We start from the raw sequence: 19,875 nt of genomic DNA, 5'->3' as shown, positions 1-19,875 counted from the left end.
ATGTTCTGTTCATTCTGACCTGAGGGCTGGTTGCACCTGTCAGAAGACCTCAATTTTAACAGAGCTAACGTCCATGACTAGTATGTTGCTTTCAAATCCCAAAGCCTGCATGTTCCTGAATCACACCATTAAATTCCACAGGAGAGATCACTTTGAATGGTCTTCTGCTTTAATGGAGGAAATTTCTGCCGATCACAAGAAGTTTAAGGAACAACCATTTTCTCCCGGTTCCACTTTCCCTACCTTCTTTAACCTACCTGTCATGCCTGGATAGGCCATTCTTTGTTTGAATGTCTAAACAAAGCATAGAGGAAAAACATTTAAAGAAATAAAAGGGAGGGTAACCATTCCAGCAATTTGTCATTGGAACTTTAATGGTGTATATGTGGAAAAGTAATAAATGGGCTATAGTTCATTAGGCAAGAATAAATTTCCCTCCATAATTTTATCTTTGTTTAATTGAATATTTAATTAGTATAAATATAAAACTAATTTTTGAATGTGTTCAGTACATTTAGCAAGAAGACTTGGTGCTGAGCTCTGTCAAGAAACACTTCTGCAGATGCGGACAGCCACTGTGCCCTCCGTGTCCTCCTCAGTGTGCTGATAGAAGTGAGTGGGTCATTTGGCATTAGCAAAGGAGTAAGTTCGCATTTGCACTGAGCTGGATCTTACCAGACTGTGCATATTGGAACCCGCAGACAGAGGCTGCTTTCACGTTGATGAATGGGTTTTTTCAAGCGTTCTGCTCCCTAGTTATGAGAAGGGTGACCCGGTCAGGAGACGACTTTATGAAGCTATAAAAAATGTATGTCACTTCGGACTCTCTAATGTCATGGGGAAAGGGAAAAAAAAAAACCTGTACAAAAATGGCAGGGTAATAAGGCTGTTTTCAATGCTCGAAATAGCTTTCTGTCTGCAGTCATATGTAGCCCTGAAACCCGGGCCATAGAGGGTGTCCTGGATGCATTGTCATTGAGTAGATTAGAAAAAAAAAAAAATATATATATATATATATATATATATAGAGAGAGAGAGAGAGAGAGAGAGAGAGAGCTTTGTTTGGCTTTTCTTGCCTTCACGGAAATGCTTATGGTGATGACAGTAAGACATTTCAAAATGCAGGTCTGGTAGCTCTGTGTCAGAACTAGGAGAGGTGCAATGTCTTTTTAAAAGTAAGCAATCTACTCAAGGTGGTGATGACTTTTAAGTATGCAGAGAAGCTAGAAAGGGAAGCACTACAAAGCAAACACATTTTGAAAGGGCTTTTTTCATCTAATATTTTATAAAGTCTTTCCTCTGTATCACAAAGATGTTTCTTTCTTTTTTTTTTTTTTAAGGGAGGTTTTCCAGGTACACTTGTCCCTTATGCTTTCCATTGAATACTCTGGGGTTTACAGATAGGGACATGTCGATTTTAACAAAAGCAGCCCTCTGTAGACCCATAATTTAGCATTCATGGAATTCTTTCATTCTTCTCATCAATATGCATATTTCCCAGTATCAGGTGCTTTCCTTTTTGATATGTCACGCATTTCATAACTCATGTTCAGCTGTTAATTTACACAAGATAGGGAACACAGAGGACGAAGGCCAGAGGTTTCGCCTTTATTAGGGCTTCAATTAGTCATAGGTGAACTTTGGAAAGCCTCAACTGGATTCAAACAACTGGTTGACTCTTACAACAGTGGAGCATTCCCTTCCAAATCCAGGTATACTTTATCATTCCTTTTCTGGGACTTGTAGATTTCCCCCGTTAACATACCTAGAAAGAGGAAAAATATGTAAAAGGCTGTAAGCTCAATTTTTCAGTTATAGCAAATGTTAGGCTCATAGATAGTTCTGAAGAGAGAAGGAGAGAACTGAATTTTTCACCTGTAGACACTAATATGACATTTCTTTCCCTTTTCCTCATGAAGATGTATGCCTATCAGGTAGCTTTCTAGTCCCATTCTGAAGAACGTTGGCCATGGACATTGATTTTGCTTGCCATGGTCACTATGCTTTGCAGCATGCAATCTCTCCATTCTGGTCCCAACTGACCCAAAGCCCATGAATTGCCTTGCTCTAAGAATATTCCCCCAAATGGGAAACTACTTTGTGCAACAACAAAACCACTCAATAAAGTCCACTCTCTTAAAGAAATAGGCATATGAGACACATACAAGGAGCTGGCAGTTAACATAAGCAGGCAGAGAGAAAAGTAGAGACAGGAAAATGCTGAATCATAGGAAGGCAGAGACTACTGAGATTATTGTCCTGCACCAAAAAAGTTATGGCATCAGAGCACATTCCGGGACTCCTCAGGACCTCACTAATTAACTGCTCATTCTGACCTCCCTGGGAATTATAAAACTCCATTATAAAAGTCCTGAGCTGTTTTCTCTTTGCAGCCTGAGTGAACTGACCTAATACAAGAGCATATGTTCATATTTTAAAAGAGGCCTCATTCTGCTAAAGAGTATTTTTGAACTTTACATTAAAAACAACCCAGAAATAAAAGGGAGACAGACTGATACTTGTCTTCAAAGCATTTTAAAGAAGAGAGTAAATATGTACTCAATGGAGGCTTAAGATGCAAGTTAAGATGAGAAACCCTGCTGGGTGCAGTGGCTCATGCCTGTAATCCCAGCACTTTGGGAGGACGAGGCTGAAGGATCATGAGGTCAGGAGATGGAGACCATCCTGGCTAACAAGTTGAAACCTGGTCTCTACTAAAAATACAAAAAATTAGCTGGGTGTGGTGGTGGGTGCCTGTAGCCCCAGCTACTCGGGAGGCTGAGGCAGGAGAATGGCTTGAACCCGGAAGACGGAGGTTGCATTGAGCCGAGATCACGCCACTGCACTCCAGCCTGGGCGACAGAGCAAGACTCTGTCAAAAAAAAAAAAAATTGGGAGACCCAGGAGGTAAAAGACAATAAAAGCAGGTTCATTAAAATTGCAGTGAACCCTGATATAAGAGGGAGATCCCTTGGCATTTTCAGTCCTGGATCTCATTGGCCAACATATTCTCATGGTTTAATATCATATGAAGGATGAGCGAGCGAGGAGTGCCCTCTGCCCAAGAGACAGGCAAAAAGGGGGTGCGTTGTCTGCAAAGAATCTTAAAATAATCATAAAACCGACTAAAGTAGATCTTTTTATTAACACCACCATTCCCCCCCATCCTCAGCCCTCAGAACTCTATTGCTATTTTGCACAGTGAAGAATGTGAGTCTTCACAGCATAAAATGGAGTTCTTGAGTAGAAAATTTGTGACTTTTCAGCCTCAAGAAATCAGAAGGTCTAACTTTGTCATAACAAATGCTCCCAAGAGAACTCTGAAGATAGATATTTAGTGAGAGGTTTCATTTTTCTGAAATACCCATGCTCTTCAAGTCTTTTAGTCGATAGCATAAAACAGATTATTTTCTCAAGAAAAATTCCACATCACTTAAGAATTTATTAACAATTTACATAATTGCTTAAGTAATCTGCATAATTGACAGGAAGTTTAATTTGACCCTAGTTCAACTGTAACACTTAGGTTTTAAACTGAAATTGGTATAATTCATTTATGAGAGTAATTAAGCCATGGTGTCTAACAAATACATCGCATGCTGCCTGAGGCCCCCAAGACCAGAACATGCTATTAGAATGTTTTATTTAAATATGTCAAATCTGTTCATCTCCACAGTCACCCATGTTAAACTAGAGCAAATGGCTTATTTGACCTTGAGCTTCGTGCTTTTGAGAAAAGGGTATTTGAGGCACATAATTCAACTATTTTTCTAGACAAATCCACAAGCCAAAGTTCCTAAGGAAAGGCTGAGATTTACTTATATTTTACTTCTGGAAAGTGTTCACATTCTACGATAATCACAAAAGTTCTTAGACATATATATTTGTAGTAGCAAGACCAAGTAAAAACCCCAAAATAATGAATTATTAAGTTATAACAAGATGGCTAATATTCACAAGTGTGAGAGAAGTGGTGACTCTGTTTACCTTCCCTGAAATGCATACTTTTTATATTTAAATGCATAGTTAATTCAACTAATCGAAGGGCACTCATCTCAAACAGAAAATAGTGGTACTGCAAAGTGCCACTGCATATGCCTAGGGAAGGGCAAAGATTAATTTGAGCAAGAGTTGGTGGCAGGTAACATCTCTTCACTTGGAAAACATCAGATCTCAACTTCACTTTGTGGCTGCCACCAGTGCAACGTTAGGGACCTAAAGAATACGGATGAGGACCAGCCTTCAGTGGCATGGTTATGTAGACAGTCTCTGTTGGGCACACTCAAAGTGTATCCTTTTGCAACACTCCCATGAATATTCTAAAGAATATCTTATAATGCAGCCTCATGCTTGATACCAGACTCCAACACTGCAGGCCTCTTCACTCCTTCCCCTGTTCTGTCCCCAGCACTTTTTTTTTTTTTTTTTTTTTTTTGAGACTGAGTCTCACACTGTCGCCTGGGCTGGAGTGCAATGGCGCGATCTCAGCTCACTGCAACCTCCGCCTCAGAGATTCAAGCAATTCTCCTGCCTCAGCCTCCCGAGTAGCTGGGACTACAGGCGCCCACCAACACGCCTGACTAATTTTTTGTATTATCAGTAAAGACGGGGTTTCACTGTGTTGGCCAGGCTGGTCTCAAGCTCCTGACGTCGTGATCCGCTGGCCTTGGCCTCCCAAAGTGCTGGGATTACATGCATGAGCCACTGCACCTGGCCAGGACCTTTTTTTTGATGTTCCTTTTTTCTCAGTGATCCTTCACTTTCTTGTGCAGTTTTTTGATTGCCCTCAATTCTCATATTCTCTCATATTATTCACTTCCTTCTGAATCTAGATTCTCTACCCAACCCTTAAGTTCCACCATTTAGTTGACAGTTATAGTTATCACTCAATAAGCATTTCTCCAATGACAAACACCATGTGAGGTATTTGGCATAATTTATCTTATTTAATCATCATTGCAGCCCAGCAAACTATGTTTATCGTGAAGATGAGAAAATAGAGACTTTAGAGGAGTTAAATGACATGCCCAAAGTGTCAAAACTTAGCCTGAGTGGCACCATGATCTTGTGACCATATACACACTTGGAAAATTCTATTCTGTTACATAACATATGTGATTATGACATTGTTTCCATTTTATTGTAAAATAAAATAATAATAGTAATAATTGCCATTATAGTAATTAAAAAATACAAATAGGGGAAACCACATACAATAAACTTATAGTTTAATAAACTGTTGTAAGTTGAACAGTCTTCTATTTATTATCCTTGTCAAGAAATAGAATATTGGTCAGGCACGCCAGAAATCCCTTCTGTGTATCCAGTCCCAATCACAGTCTCTCTCCCATGCCACCACATCATTACAACACCTTCTGAATGATAAGGATCACTTCTTTGCATTTCTGTATAGTTTTATCATCCAAGTGGACATCCTTACATACTATAGTTTAATTTCTTTTAAAATTTGATGTCTTTTAAACTTCTTTTAGCCTATTGATTTTCTTTCTATCTCTTATTCTTACGGTAAACTGTTGAAGACTTACAGTTTCCCACAGTCTACACGTTGTGGATTGCATATTCACAGTATGGTATTTCAGGCTCCCATGTCCTCTGAATTTTTTGAAAAGTGTCAAGTGAAGCCACAGACTTGACGAGAGTCAGGACTGATTCCCTTGGCAAGAGAGAAAGTGATACTCTGCTCTTCTGACAAAAGACTTCTAGCTCTTCTTGTGTGTTTTTGTGATGTTACCAATCATTGATGCTCAATGTCTAGATCCATTCATTCACTGGAGATTGCAAGAGCTATTCTTATTTATTTATTTATTTATTTATTTATTTATTTATTTATTTTGAGATGGAGTTGTGCTCTTGTTGCCCAGGCTGGAGTGCAATGGCACGATCTCAGCTCACCACAACCTCCGCCTTCCGGTTCAAGCCATTCTCCTGCCTCAGCCTCCCGAGTAGCTGGGATTACAGGTATGTGCCATCACTCCTGGCTAATTTTGTATTTTTAGTAGAGACGGGGTTTCTCCATGTTGGTCAGGCTGGTCTCAAACTCCCGTCCTCAGGTGATCTGCCCACCTCGACCTCCCAAAGTGCTGGGATTATAGGCGTGAGCCATCACACCCAGCTCTTTCATTTATTTATTTTTATGTGTTACCTAAAATATTCTTTATAAAGAGGTATTTTTCATTTGGTCACGTAATGGAATCATTCATGTAGTAAGGCAGGATGAATGCTTGATTCTTTGTCTTTATCACTTTGTATAAAATGAATATGTTCTTATCATTCTTTTGAAACAACCAATTACTTTGTTTTTAATATCCCTATGAACTAATGCATTTAAAACTATTTGATGAGTTTTAATCCATTGTAATTACTATCTTTGCTGATGTTCACATTTTCACATCTTTTGCAGTGTGAGTTTTTAAAAATTGGCTCTTTACTCCCTTTGACACAATGTTGGTAATATTTAGTGAACTTTGATAACTTTCATGCTATTTGGTAAGGCAAAATGTTTAAGGCTTATATTATATATTTCTTGCCCCAAATCTGGAATCAGCCATTTCTCCTTTAGTGGGTGTTATGAATTTAATTGTTTCCACCTAAAATTCATGTAAAGTCCTAATCCCAATGTGGCTGTATTTAGTGATAGGGCCAAAAAGAGGTAATTCAGGTTAAATGAGGTCATAAAAGTGGGATCCTGACAAAACAAGATTAGAGTCCTTACAAGCAGAGGAAGAGACACCAGAGATCTTTCCCTTTCTGTAAGGCCACATAAGGATGCAGTGAAAACGTGGCCATCCACAAGCCAGGAAGAGAGCCCTCACCAGAAACCATGTCTGCTGAAACCTTGATCTGAGACTTCCAGCCTCCAGAACCATGGTAAAAATATATTTCTGTTGTTTAAGGCCCTCAGTTTGTGGGACTTTATTATGGGAGCCCTCACAGACAACCACAGTGGGAAAAGGTGTTTCAGTACAGGATCAGTGTATTCAAGATAATTACTGCTCCTGGGATGGTTGCTGTTTCAAACACTATTCAGTGGACAGAGTTAGGCAAGCTGGATAGATATGTAGATAGATAGATAGATAGATAGATAGATAGATAGATAGATAGATAGATAGAAAATGTATCAATTCCTATTGATAATTCCAATTAAAATTCAGCACTACAAGATTTTACTTAACTGATCTTTGCTATTACATCATGCCACCTTTTTTATAGAACAAAAATTCTGGCTCCTAAGGGTATAAGAAATGATAGAAGTGAGCTAGGTGCGGTAGCTCATGCCTGTAATCCCAGCAGTTTTTGAGGTCAGGTGAGCAGATTGCTTGAGCCCAGAAGTTCAAGACCAATGTGGGTGACATGGCAAAATGTCATTTCTACAAACACACACACACAATAGCCAGGAGTGGTAGCATATGCCTTTAGTTCCAACTACTAAGGAGGCTGAGGCTTGAGCTCAGGAGTCTGAGGCTTCAGTGAGCCGTGATTGTGCCACTGCACTTCAGCCTGGGCAGCAGAGTGAGACCCTGTCTCAAAAAAAAAAAAAAAAAAGACAAAGGTGAAATTCCCTAGATTTACTACATTATGCACATATTTCTCTCAATATAATAATGCAAATATTACCAACACTCATATGATTACTGAAAACAGTAAATATTTTTGCTTATGTTCTCATTTTCCCCAGATTTTATTTTTATGGTGGTACTGCTTTTATAATATTGCAGCATATTTTCATTACATACTACACTGTCTGCTTTTTAACTCTCATGTAGTCATGGTTATCAAATAACTGCATATTTAATGCTCACAGCCAGTCTTACATCAGCACCTCTCTAGTCATTTTAGATATTTCAAAATTAGTTTCTAGTATATTCATCAGGAAGATTTTATAAAAATTTTTCTGAGTTCTTGCATGTTGATAAAAGGTAATTTATAACTATTATATGTATTTAAAAGGTAATTTCTCTGGAAACTTTTCATCTTTTGAATAATTCACCCCATTTTCCTCTGAAATAAGCATTGATTTAAAAATGATAATCTAGTTTTATTTCTTATGTAAGTGAGTTGCAGTATTTTAGTTTTTAATTTGATTTCTCTATTCTATATTTCATGTTATTTTTAAAATATGTTAAACTTCTTTTGAAATAGTAGAATATAAATGGGATTTCTTTCATGAGCACATCTTTCTGATATACTTTAATTATCTATAGGAATGCTATTATCTTTCTTGTTAACTTTTTTCCTCTCCACATTACATGATCTTTGGACTAGATAATTTTGTATTATTTACTTTTATGTGACATTGACTTTATGAGCATTCAGAAGGAGGTGCAGTGTATATCTGCTAAGAGTTCAGTATCCAAAATATATAAAGAACACTTAAAACTCAGTAACAAAAAAGACAAACAACCTTCTTTAAAAATGGGCAAATGGACTGGGCGTGGTGGCTCACGCCCATAATCCCAGCACTTTGGGAGGCTGAGGCAGGCGGATCACGAAGTCAGGAGATCGAGATCATCCTGGCTAACACGGTGAAACCCTATCTCTACTAAAAATACAAAAAATTAGCCAGGTGTAGTGGCAGGTGCCTGTAGTCCCAGCTACTTGGGAAGCTGAGGCAGGAGAATTAGGTGAACCTGGGAGGCGGAGCTTGCAGTGAGCGGAGATGGTGCCACTGCACTCCAGCCTGGAAGACAGAGCAAGACTCCATCTCAAAGGAAAGAAAAAAAAAAAAGAGCAAATGTGACTTCAAACCCTACTACAATCCTAAAGTAACCAAAGCAGCATGATAGCGTGATGCTGGTACTAAAACTGACACATAGACCAATGGAACAGGTTAGAGAATCCAGAAATAAAGCTGCAAACTGATAACCATCTGATGTACAAAGAAGACAAAAACAAACCATGGGGCAAAAACTCCCCAGTCAATAAATGTTACTGAGATAACTGGATAGCCCTATGCAGAAGATTCAAACTGGGCCCCTACCTTACACCGTATAAAAAAATCAATCCAAGATGGATTAAAGATTTAAATATAAAACCTGAAACTACAAAAGGAAATAAAGAAAAAGGAGAAAACCTGGGAAATACCATTTTGGATATCATCCCTGGCAAAGATTTCATGACAAAGACTCCAAAACAATTGCAATGGAAACAAAAATTGACTAGTTGTACCTAATTCAAAAAAGAGCTACTGCATGTCAAAAGAAACTATCGACAGAGTAAACTGACAACCTACAGAATGGGAGAAAAAAAATTCACAAATATGCATCTAACACTGGTCTAATATCCAGAATCGATAAGGAAGTTAAACAAACAAGCAATAAACAAATAACCCCATTAAAAAAAACAGGCAGAAGATATGGACAGACACTTCTCAAAAGATATACGAATGCCAACAAACATATATGTTCATCATCACTAATCATCAGAGAAATGTAAATCAAAATCACAATGGGTTACTATCTCACACCAGTCAGAATAGCTATTATTGGAAAGTAAAAAAATAACAGATGCTGGAAAGGCTGCAGAGAAAAGGGAACACTCATACACTGCTGGTGGGACTGCAAACTAATTCAGCCACTGTGTAGAGTGGCTTAGAGACTTCGCAGAGAACTTAAAACAGAATCACCATTTGACCCAGCAATCCCATTATTAGGTATACACCCAAAGGAATATAAATCGTTCTTCCATAAAGACACATGCACACATATGTTCATTGCAGCCCTGTTCATAATAGAAAAGACATGGCATCAACCTAAATGCCCGTCAATGGTGAATTGGATAAAGAACCGGGCGCGGTGGCTCAAGCCTGTAATCCCAGCACTTTGGGAGGCCGAGACGGCGGATCACAAGGTCAGGAGATCGAGATCATCCTGGCTGACACGGTGAAACCCCGTCTCTACTAAAAAATACAAAAAACTAGCCGGGCGAGGTGGCGGGCGCCTGTAGTCCTAGCTACTGGGGAGGCTGAGGCAGGAGAATAGGTGTAAACCCGGGAGGCGGAGCTTGCAGTGAGCTGAGATCCGGCCACTGCACTCCAGCCTGGGTGACAGAGTGAGACTTCGTCTCAAAAAAAAAAAAAAAAAAAAGAAAAAGAAAATGTAGTACATATGCCCCATGGAATCCTACACAGCCATAAAAAAGGAGATCATGTCTTTTGCCAGAACATGGATGCAGCTGGAGGACATTATCCTAAATGAATTAAGGCAGAAACAGAAAACCAAATACCACATGTTCTCATTTATAAGTGGGAACTAAATATTGAATACCTGTGGACACAAAGAAGGGAACAATAGTCACTGGGGCCTACTTGAGGGAGGAGGCTTGCAGGAGAGTGAGGATCACAAAACTATCTATTTGGTACTATACTTATTACCTAGATGATGAAATAATCTGTACACCAAAACCCCATTACATGCAATTTACCTATATAACACATATGCACATGTACCCCTTGAATTTAAAAGTTGGAAAATTTTTTAAAAAGCTAAAACTAAAATAAAACTGTGCAAATTAATTGAATAGACATTTTTCCAAAGAAGATACACAAATGGCCAATAAGCGCATGAAAAAATGTTCAAGATCATTAGTCGTTAGGGAAATGCAAATCAAAACTGCAATGGGATATCTCTTTTAGACCCATTAGATTTGTTACAACAACAAGAAATAGAAAGTACTGCATATAGGCCAGAATGTGAGAAACTGGAACGCTCTTACCTTGCTGGTGAGAATGCAGAAGATGTCATCGCTGTGGAATACAGTTTGGCAGTTTCTCAAAAGCTTTCTCACAAAAGTTCTTGTAAGTTTTTGCTTTGGCTCTCCAGGTGCTCTGTTTGTTATGAAGGAATTTGGGGGAGTTCAAGAACTATGTCTCCTAAAAAGAAGATAATCTCTCTTTGCTCTTTGAATTTAGTGGAATCGTGTCTTTCCAAGTTTTTTCTTGCCTCTGCCATTCCTTATGCAATTCCTTTCAAGTGTTGATGCTCATCAAAGCACAGTAATAATTTATGTATGTTTAATATATGCATTTTTTTCTTTTTTTTCGGTACACATCTATTTTCCACTTGTTTCCTCACATACACAACCCATTGTATCATATTTGCAGTTTTCTGACTATATCATGCTCTTTAATTATACACGAATGTGCTTAGGTATGACCTTAAGCTTAATACTTTATCCCTCAAAGCTTTTTAAAGGAGAAGTAAAACTTGATAGCTAAAAGGACAATTGAATTCCACCTCGAATCCCAGTTCCAACACTTTTTTTTTTTTTGGCAACCTTGGTTGCCAGAATTAGTTGCTTAAATGTTATTAGTCTCTATTTAATCTATAAGAAGAGAGCAATCATTTTCTATTAACAAAATCTATATGAATATTTCCTGGGTAAAAAAGAATGTTCTCTTATTTTCATCTAACTGTTCATAAGTGCATCATATTAACACCAGGTATGCCCGGCTATGTATTGGCAAGTTTATACTATTCTGTACCTTCTATCTTCTCTCCTGTATTGTGGGACTGAAAACATGGGAACCACACCTCCTAGAATCATTGAAAGCAAATCTGGTTTTAGAGTCTGTCAGAAAAAGTAATGAAAATGCCACATAGAATATTTGAAAAGAGGAAGTAAAGCAGCAACAGAGCTCTTCAACAGCAGCTGGAAGGTAAGGAGCTTTGGTAGAAACAATCAGGGGTTAGGAACTGCTGATGGCTTACAGGAATTCTGCTAATCAACCACTTTAGTGCAGAAGGGTGCTGAGATCATTGGTGCCTGTCTCCTATAGTTCCCACTGCCTCTGAAACCTAAAATCAAATAGTGTTTCCCTTAAGATTTGTTTCCTCGAATCTTCTAAAGGTTTTGTAAGTAACTACAGTCATACATAGCATAACGATGTTTCAGTCAACAACAGTATAGATGGCTCAGGTCCCATAAGATTATAACACCATATTTTTATTGTACCTTTTGTACATTTACGTATGTTGAGATACACAAATATTTTCCACTGTGTTACAATTGCCTACAGTATTCAGCACAGTTACATGTTGTATAGGTTTGGAGCCTATGTGCAATAGTGTGTAGTAGACTATACCATCTACATTTGTATATGTAAGCACACTCTATAATGTGCGCACAATGATGAAGCTGCCTAACGATGCATTTCCAGGAATATATCCCCATCCTTAAGTGATGCACGACTGTATTTTCATCTATTTAATATCTTCCTGCCTGGACCATCTAGGGAACTCTCTGTTTCTGAAAGAACTTCAAGTAGTACATGGAGCATGCTTTTCTCCTGTTGCTGGTACATTTCCATCAGCCTGCATTTTACCAAACAGACCAGTTTTATTAACACTGGAAATCAATTGAAGCATGCATTCCTCTTCTTTTGTGAATTCCACAAACTTTATCAGGAATGCCTTAACAGCTACCGCAGTTTTACATTTAAAAGGGCTTTGAACCTGTAAAACTTTCACTGTTAATCTTTAAGTTCTCAAATAAATTCCCAGATTTCTCCAGAATTATCATCAGAAAAGCAGACATCCAGTGTTGAAACTGACCTTCTAGTCACACCCTTGGAAAGATTTCTTTTTCCTTTTTGACAATCCCTTGTTTATGTATTTTTTTATTATCATCTGTTGCACAGATTAACACATTTTACATGTTTTGTGATTTGTTTTGTGTCCTTCAAAATATTTGTCATCATTTTTCAGCTTCAAAATATGTCCTGGAGGATTTCCACTTAAGAAAATATAGAATGGACTTTTTAAAAAAAATTATCTCACTATATACAACTGAAAAACCCTGAGCATTATGTAGAGAACAAATAAAATAAGACCCTGAAATGTCAGAGTGGAAGGTAGACAGTCTAGGAACCTCAGAACTTATGGAATAGCACATTGGGGAGCTCCGTGAGTTTTCTTTTTGCTTCATTATCACAAACCAGGAGCTAAAGAAACCAGCAACCCAGAAATGCCAAAGACCCAGAAAGTGAATGCTCCAAAAAAGGCCTCATCTCTGTAGCTATAGGATCAAAAAAAGGGCAACTTAGCAAGACATACAAATTGTAGACAATAACTGTACTACTTCAGCCCAACGCCACAGTAAAATTGTAACTTCCTTTCCTCCCAAGCCAACAAAGCCCAGCTGGGCACCCTACACTTCCTCCTTCATGAGGCTCTGAAAAGAGTCCAATACTCGTTGAAGTGATGTCAGAGAAGTTGAGTAAAAATCTGGGACTTTCATCTCCATGAGGTGGTAATGATGCTTCCTCACGTGGTGTCAGTGGGAACACATAGGGCCTGAAATTCCTCCCTGACTTGGCAATAATGAGGCACTACTTCCTCTCCTTTACCAAGTGATATCAGAGGAGGCCTACTGGAGGGTGAGGATTTTCAGAATCACCCACAATAATGAGGCCACCATCACTCTGTGTCAGCGAAGACCATGTGGGGAAGCAAGGCCTCCTACTCCTACCAAAGAGTAAAAAGAATGACTCCTGTAGCCTGCCAATGGAAGCTGAGAGGTAAACCTGGACTTCCGTTTCCACCTGGCAGTAATAAGACAGTGCCTCTCCAGGCAAAGATTTTATGACAAAGATGCCAAAAGCAGTTGCAACAAAAGCAAAAATTGACAAATGGCATCTGATTCAACTAAAGAGCCTCTGCACAGCAAAAGAAACTATCAACAGAGTAAATAGACAGCCTACAGAAGGGCAGAAAAGTTTTGCAATCTATCCATCTGACAAAGGTTTCATATCAAGCATCTACAAGAAACTTAAACAAATTTACACCAAAAAGAAAATTAAAAAGTGGGCAAAGGACATGAACAGACACTTTTCAAAAGAAGACATACATGCAGCCAATGAACCTATGAAGAAAAGCTTAACATCACTGATCATGAAAGAAATGTAAATCAAAACCACAATGAGATACTGTCTCACACCAGTCAGAATGAGTATTATTAAAAAGTCAAAAAGCAATAGATGCTGGCAAGGTTGTGGAGTAAAAGGAAGACTTTGACATTGTTGGTAGGAGTGTAAATTAGTTCAACCATTGTGGAAGACAGTGTAGCTATTCCTTAAAGACTTAGAAATACCATTCGACCCAGCAACCCCATTTCTGATTATATAACCTAAGGAATATAAATCATTCTATTATGAAGACACATGCATGAGTACATTCACTGCAGCACTACTCATAACAGCAAAGACAAGGAATCAACCTAAATGCCCATCAATGATAGACTGGATACAGGAAATGTGGTACATATACACCATGGAATAATATGCAGCCTTTAAAAGGAATGAGATTATATCCTTTGCAGGGACATGGATGCAGCTGTAGACCATATATCCTTTGTTATAACTAACAAAGGAGTAGAATACCAAATGCCACATATTCTCACTTACAAGTGGGAACTAAATGACACAGGGAGGGAAATAATACACACTGGGGCCTGTCAGAGGAGAGGGTGAAGAAAGAATAGCTAATGGAGGCTTGGCTTAATATCTGGGTGGTGGGATGATCTGTGCAGCAAACCACCGTGGCACACATTTACCTTTGTAACACATTTACCTTTGTTACTTTGTAACAAACCTGCACATCCCGCATGTGTACCCCTGAACTTGAATAAAAGTTGGAAATCAAAAATAAAAAACATAGTGTCTCTCCTTCTGTTGCTGGAGCAGTGGCAGAGAAAGCCACTTGAAGCAGAACTTTAAATAAGATCCAGACTCTCATAACATGATACCATATGTCAAGGCTTCATACTGTGAAGCAAAGGATTAATCTTGCCTGAAGAAAGATTTAGCCTTTCCCCCTGGATCCTGGGTGCTAACTACAAGTTCTCAGAATGTCATGCTTAATAAGGGTATCTTTGTTTACACGGGAGCCTTGTGCTATGCAGCATAGTCTGTGATAACAGTGTGATTTACGGTGGGCCTTTGGGCCATGTGACTTCATCTCTAAAGGGGCTAAAAACTAAGGTCAACAACATGAGCAGTCAACCACGTCTATGTAACCAACACCCAAAGAAAACTGTAGACACCAAGGCTTGGTGGAGTTTCCCTGATTGGTGAAACTCCATATATTGTCACCCATCACTGCTAAGACAAATGAGCACTGCCTTCCCACCTCCAATGGGAGAAGACAATTGAAAACTCCAATGTAATCCCATCACTTTAGGAAGCCAAGGTGGGTGGATCACCTGAGATCAGGAGTTCAAGGCCAGCCTGGTCAACATGGTGAAACCCCATCTCTACTAAAAATACAAAAATTAGCTGGGCATAGTGGTGGGCACCTGTAATCCCAGCTACTCGGGAGGCTGAGGCAGGAGAATCTCTTGAACTTGGGAGGTGGAGGTTGTAGTGAACCGAGATCATGCCACTGCACTAAAAAAAAAAAAACATTAAAAAAAACAGAAAGAAAGAAAGAAAAAGGAAAGGAGAGGAGAGGAGAGGAGATGAGAGGAGAGGAAAGATCCAGTTGAATACTCCACCTCCAATGAGAGAAGACATCAAAAACTTATATCCCTTGGACCCTGCCCTATATGCCTTTTCTGGTTGCTGATTTTAATCTCTATCTTTCCTCTGCAATAAATAACAACTATAAGTTGCTTGAAGACATAAAATGATCTTTTTTGAATTCTAAGTTCTGTGAATGCGTCTAGTGAATTACTGACTTGAGGGTGATTTGGGAGGTCTCCTAAACTTTTCAACCTGCTGAAAACCAAGAGATCTCAAACTGTATTAAAAGAGACAATAAATAGATGCCACCATTGAGATCACAGAAATATTAGAACTATCTAACAAAATTCTAAACCAGCTATAATTAAAATGCTTCAACAATCAGGTATACTAACCTTCTTGAAACTAATTTAAAAAAAAAAATAGATGGCCTCAGCAGAGAAACAGGAAATCTCAGCAAAGAAGTAGAAAATATAAAGAACAAATTTTATAAATTTTAGACATTTGAAATTATAAAACCAAAAAATACAATGCCCAAATTAAAACAAAACGAAACAGAAAAATTTGTGAATGAGCTAAACAGCAGAATGGAAGGGTCAGAGCAAGAAATTAGTGAACTGGAAAACAGAACAATAAAAATTGCCACATTTGAACAAAAGATAAGAAATAGACTAAAAAAATTGAACAAAGTCTCGGGGACCTGAGGGACCATAACCAAAGATGTAGCATTTATGTCATTGGGGTCTGAGACAATGACAGAGAGAGAGCAAAGATGAAAAAAATACTCAGAGAAATAATGACTAAAAATATAGTTTTTTTGGTCAATTAAAAAAATAAGAACAGCATTAAATGTTGAAAAAGAAGCTCAAATTTTACAAATCATAAGATATAAATCTACCGATTCAAGAAACTGACAAAACCTCAAACAGAAGTCCAAAGAAATACATGCCAAGACGAATCATAATTACAATTCCAAAAGTACATAAAAACAAAAAAAAATCAAAGTGGTGAGAAAGAAAAAGAAAACCTTACCTATAGGGAAAAAATTCAAATGATAGTGAATTAATCCTCAGAAACCACGGAGACCCGAAAAATGTAGCACTATATTTTTCAAGTGCTGAAAGCAAAGAACAGCCATCCCAGAATTATATATCCAACAAAATTTCCTTCAGTAATGAAAATAAAATCAAGATACTTTCAGATAAAGAGAAACTAAGAGAATTTGTTGCCAGTAGATCTATTCTAAAAGAATAGCCAAAATAACTCATTTAATCAGAAAAAGCAATAAAGAATGAACATTAACTGTAAGGAAAGAAGAAAGTATATGGTAACCCAAAATATAAGTAAGTTCTACAGAATGCCCTTTTTTCAGTTTCCTCTATTATTTCCCCTTCCTCCTTGTGTGATTCTAAATGTATGCAAAGAAAATATTTAGGATAATCATATTCTAATTGGGGGAAAGTAAAGAAATATAAAGGTAGGCAAGATTTCTATAATCAAAGTTGTAAGATCACTACACTAGTAGACTACTATTAGTCATGTATATTTAATGTAATACTTAGAGAAAACACTAAAATAGCTGTAAAGGAGACACACTGAAAACATTATATCAAAAGAGAATTCTAAAATATGTTCAAGTAACCCACAGGAAGATAGGAAAGATACAACAGAAACGAAAAACAGAATGAATAAAAAGAATGCAAAACAATAACATGTCAGACTTCATCCTAACATACAAATAATTACACTAACTATAAATGGTCTAAATGCACCAGTTAAAGTACTGGTAGAGTGATAGTAAAAGCAAGAAAAAAGAGATCATGCAAACATTAATTAAAGCAGTAGTGGTTATAGTAATATCAGATAATGTCAATTTTAGAGCAAGGAAAATTACCAGATATAGAAAGGGACATTAATAATAAAAAAGTTTATACAATACTCTTTAAGAGTCAATATAAGAAGATATAACAATACTAAATGTGTGTATAGCAAACAACAAAGCAGCAAGATATGTGAAGCAAAAACTGACAGAACTGAAAAGACAAAGACAAAGTCACAATTGTAGTTAAACAGCTCAACTTTCCTCTTTCGACAACTGATAGAATACCTCAACAGGAAATCAGCAATGATATAGAATAACTCAACACCATCAACCAACAGAATTCAATTGACATTTATAGAACCCTTCATGAAACAGCATGGTATACATTCTTTTCAAGTACTCACGGAACATGTACCAAGATAAAGCATATCCTTAACCATAAAACAAACCTAAACAAATTCAAAAATAATAAAATCATACATAATGTGACATAAGATTACAATAAAACCTAGATAGAAATCGACATAAGAAAGATGGCAGTAAAATCTTCAAACATTGAAAAACTAAATAATGCATTTCTAGATAGAAGGTCAAAGAGAAAGTCTCAAAAGAAATTAAAAAAACTAAATTGAACCAAATTAAAATGAAAAACAAGAAATCAAACTAGTGGGATGCAGCTAAAGCAGTATTAACAGGAAAATTTGTAAGTCTAAATGCATACATTAAGAAAGAAGAAAAGTCTCAAAATAATCTAGTCTCTCACCTCAAGGATTTGAAAATAAAAAGAGCAAAATAAACACAAAGAAAACAGAAGGAAGAAAATAATAAACATAAAAACAGAAAATGAAACTGGGAAAAAGAAAGACAATAGAGAAAATCAATTAAACATAGCTGGTTCTCCATAAAAAGTCAATATAATTGACAAAACTCTAGCATGATTGACAATGATAGAAGGGAGAAGACACAAATTACCAATATTAGGGGTGGAACAGGAAATATTACTGCAGATCCTGCAACTATCTAAAGAATGAGGAAATATTTTCCATAATTTTACACACATAACTTTGACAATTTAGTGAAATGGACCAGTTACTATAAAAACGCAAACTTCCAGAATGTACTCAATATGTCATAGATAATTTGAATATTTGTATAAATATTAAGAAAATTAACTTCATAATGAATTAACTCTCAGAAAAGAAACAGCTAGGCATGGATCAATGACCAAGTGAGGTTTATTCTAAGGATGCAAAATGGTTCAATATTCTGACATCAATCCATGTAAGCCATCATATTAACAATCTAAAGAAAAACATGTTGCATGACTATATCAGCCCGTGCAGGAAAAAGCATTTTACGAAATTCAACACCCTCTCATGATTAAAGGAATCAAACAGACAACTTTTAGATTAGTAGGAATAGAGGGAAAATTTCTCAATTTGAGCTACCAGGAAAAATCTACAGCTAACATTGTACTTTGTGATCAATAAGAAAGGGCAGAGAACTCAGACCCACACAAATATGCCAGAGTAATTTTTGACAAAGGTGCCAAGGCAATTCAATGGAGGAAAGATAGCCTTTTCAAGGAATGGTGCTAAGGAAATTAGCATACAGAGGCAAAACAGAAAAATGAACTTTTATCTAATTCTTACATCTTGTACAAAAATTAACTGAAATGGCTCAAGGATTTAAATGTAGAATGTAAAACCATAAAACTTTTAGAGAAAAAAAAAATAGGAGACCTTTGGAATCTAGGACTAGGCAAAGAGTTCTGAAACTAGTCACTAAAAACAAGTTTTATAAAAGAAAAAATTTATAAATTGGACTTCCCCAAAATTAAAAACTTTTTTTCTGTGGAACATCTTGTTTAGAGGATGAAAAAACAAGCTTCCAACTGGGAGAAAATATTTGCAAACTGACAAAAGACTGGTATCTAAAAATATATTAAGTACTCTCAAAATTCAACAGTAAATAATAATGATAACCCATTCACAAAATGTGGGGAGAAAACATGAAGAGACATTTTACCCAAGAGAATATACAGATGGCATATACGTGTATGATAAAATGTTCAATTTGATTAGTCTTTGGGGGAATATAAATTAAAATCACAAGATAGCCACTGCACACTTAACAGTATGGCTAAAATTTAAAAACTGTATTTTATATATATGTGTATACATATATATGTAGACACACACATAATATACATATGTACACACAATATACATATATACACAATGAATTATGTATACATATATATTCAAAAGCAAAAAATAGTGAAAGGCAAATATATATATGTAGTCAAAAGCAAATATATGTATATATTTTGACTATATAGATAGAGAAAGAGAAAGAGAGAGAGAGTCAAAAGCAAATACTGGCAATGCTGCAGAGAACCTGGATCACTCATACATTGCCAGTGAGAAAGGTAGATGTCACAGCCATTCTGGAAAACAGTTTGGCAATTTCTTAAAAAACTAAACATGCTATTAATATGTGGACATGTGCTATTAACAAGTGCTGGATTTACACCAGAGATGAGAAGGCTTATGTTCACACAAAACCCTGTACATGA

At 37.0% G+C, this 19,875-nt stretch overlaps 1 long non-coding RNA gene across 1 annotated transcript in view; it reads right to left on the bottom strand.

Annotated features, from left to right (window-relative positions):
- Positions 1 to 1,017: 1,017 nt before the first annotated feature.
- The window catches only part of LOC116275760, a 56,739-nt gene continuing 37,881 nt past the window's right edge, over positions 1,018 to 19,875 (bottom strand). The window contains exon 3 of the long non-coding RNA XR_004184994.1: positions 1,018 to 1,765. This is a non-coding gene — a long non-coding RNA (uncharacterized LOC116275760). The remainder of the gene's footprint in view (positions 1,766 to 19,875) is intronic.

Source organism: Papio anubis, chromosome 7 (assembly GCF_008728515.1).
Source record: "Papio anubis isolate 15944 chromosome 7, Panubis1.0, whole genome shotgun sequence".
In the NCBI taxonomy this organism is placed as follows: Eukaryota; Metazoa; Chordata; class Mammalia; order Primates; family Cercopithecidae; genus Papio; species Papio anubis.
Note: the sequence above shows the minus strand (reverse complement) of the source record. Positions and strands in the feature narration are given on the sequence as shown.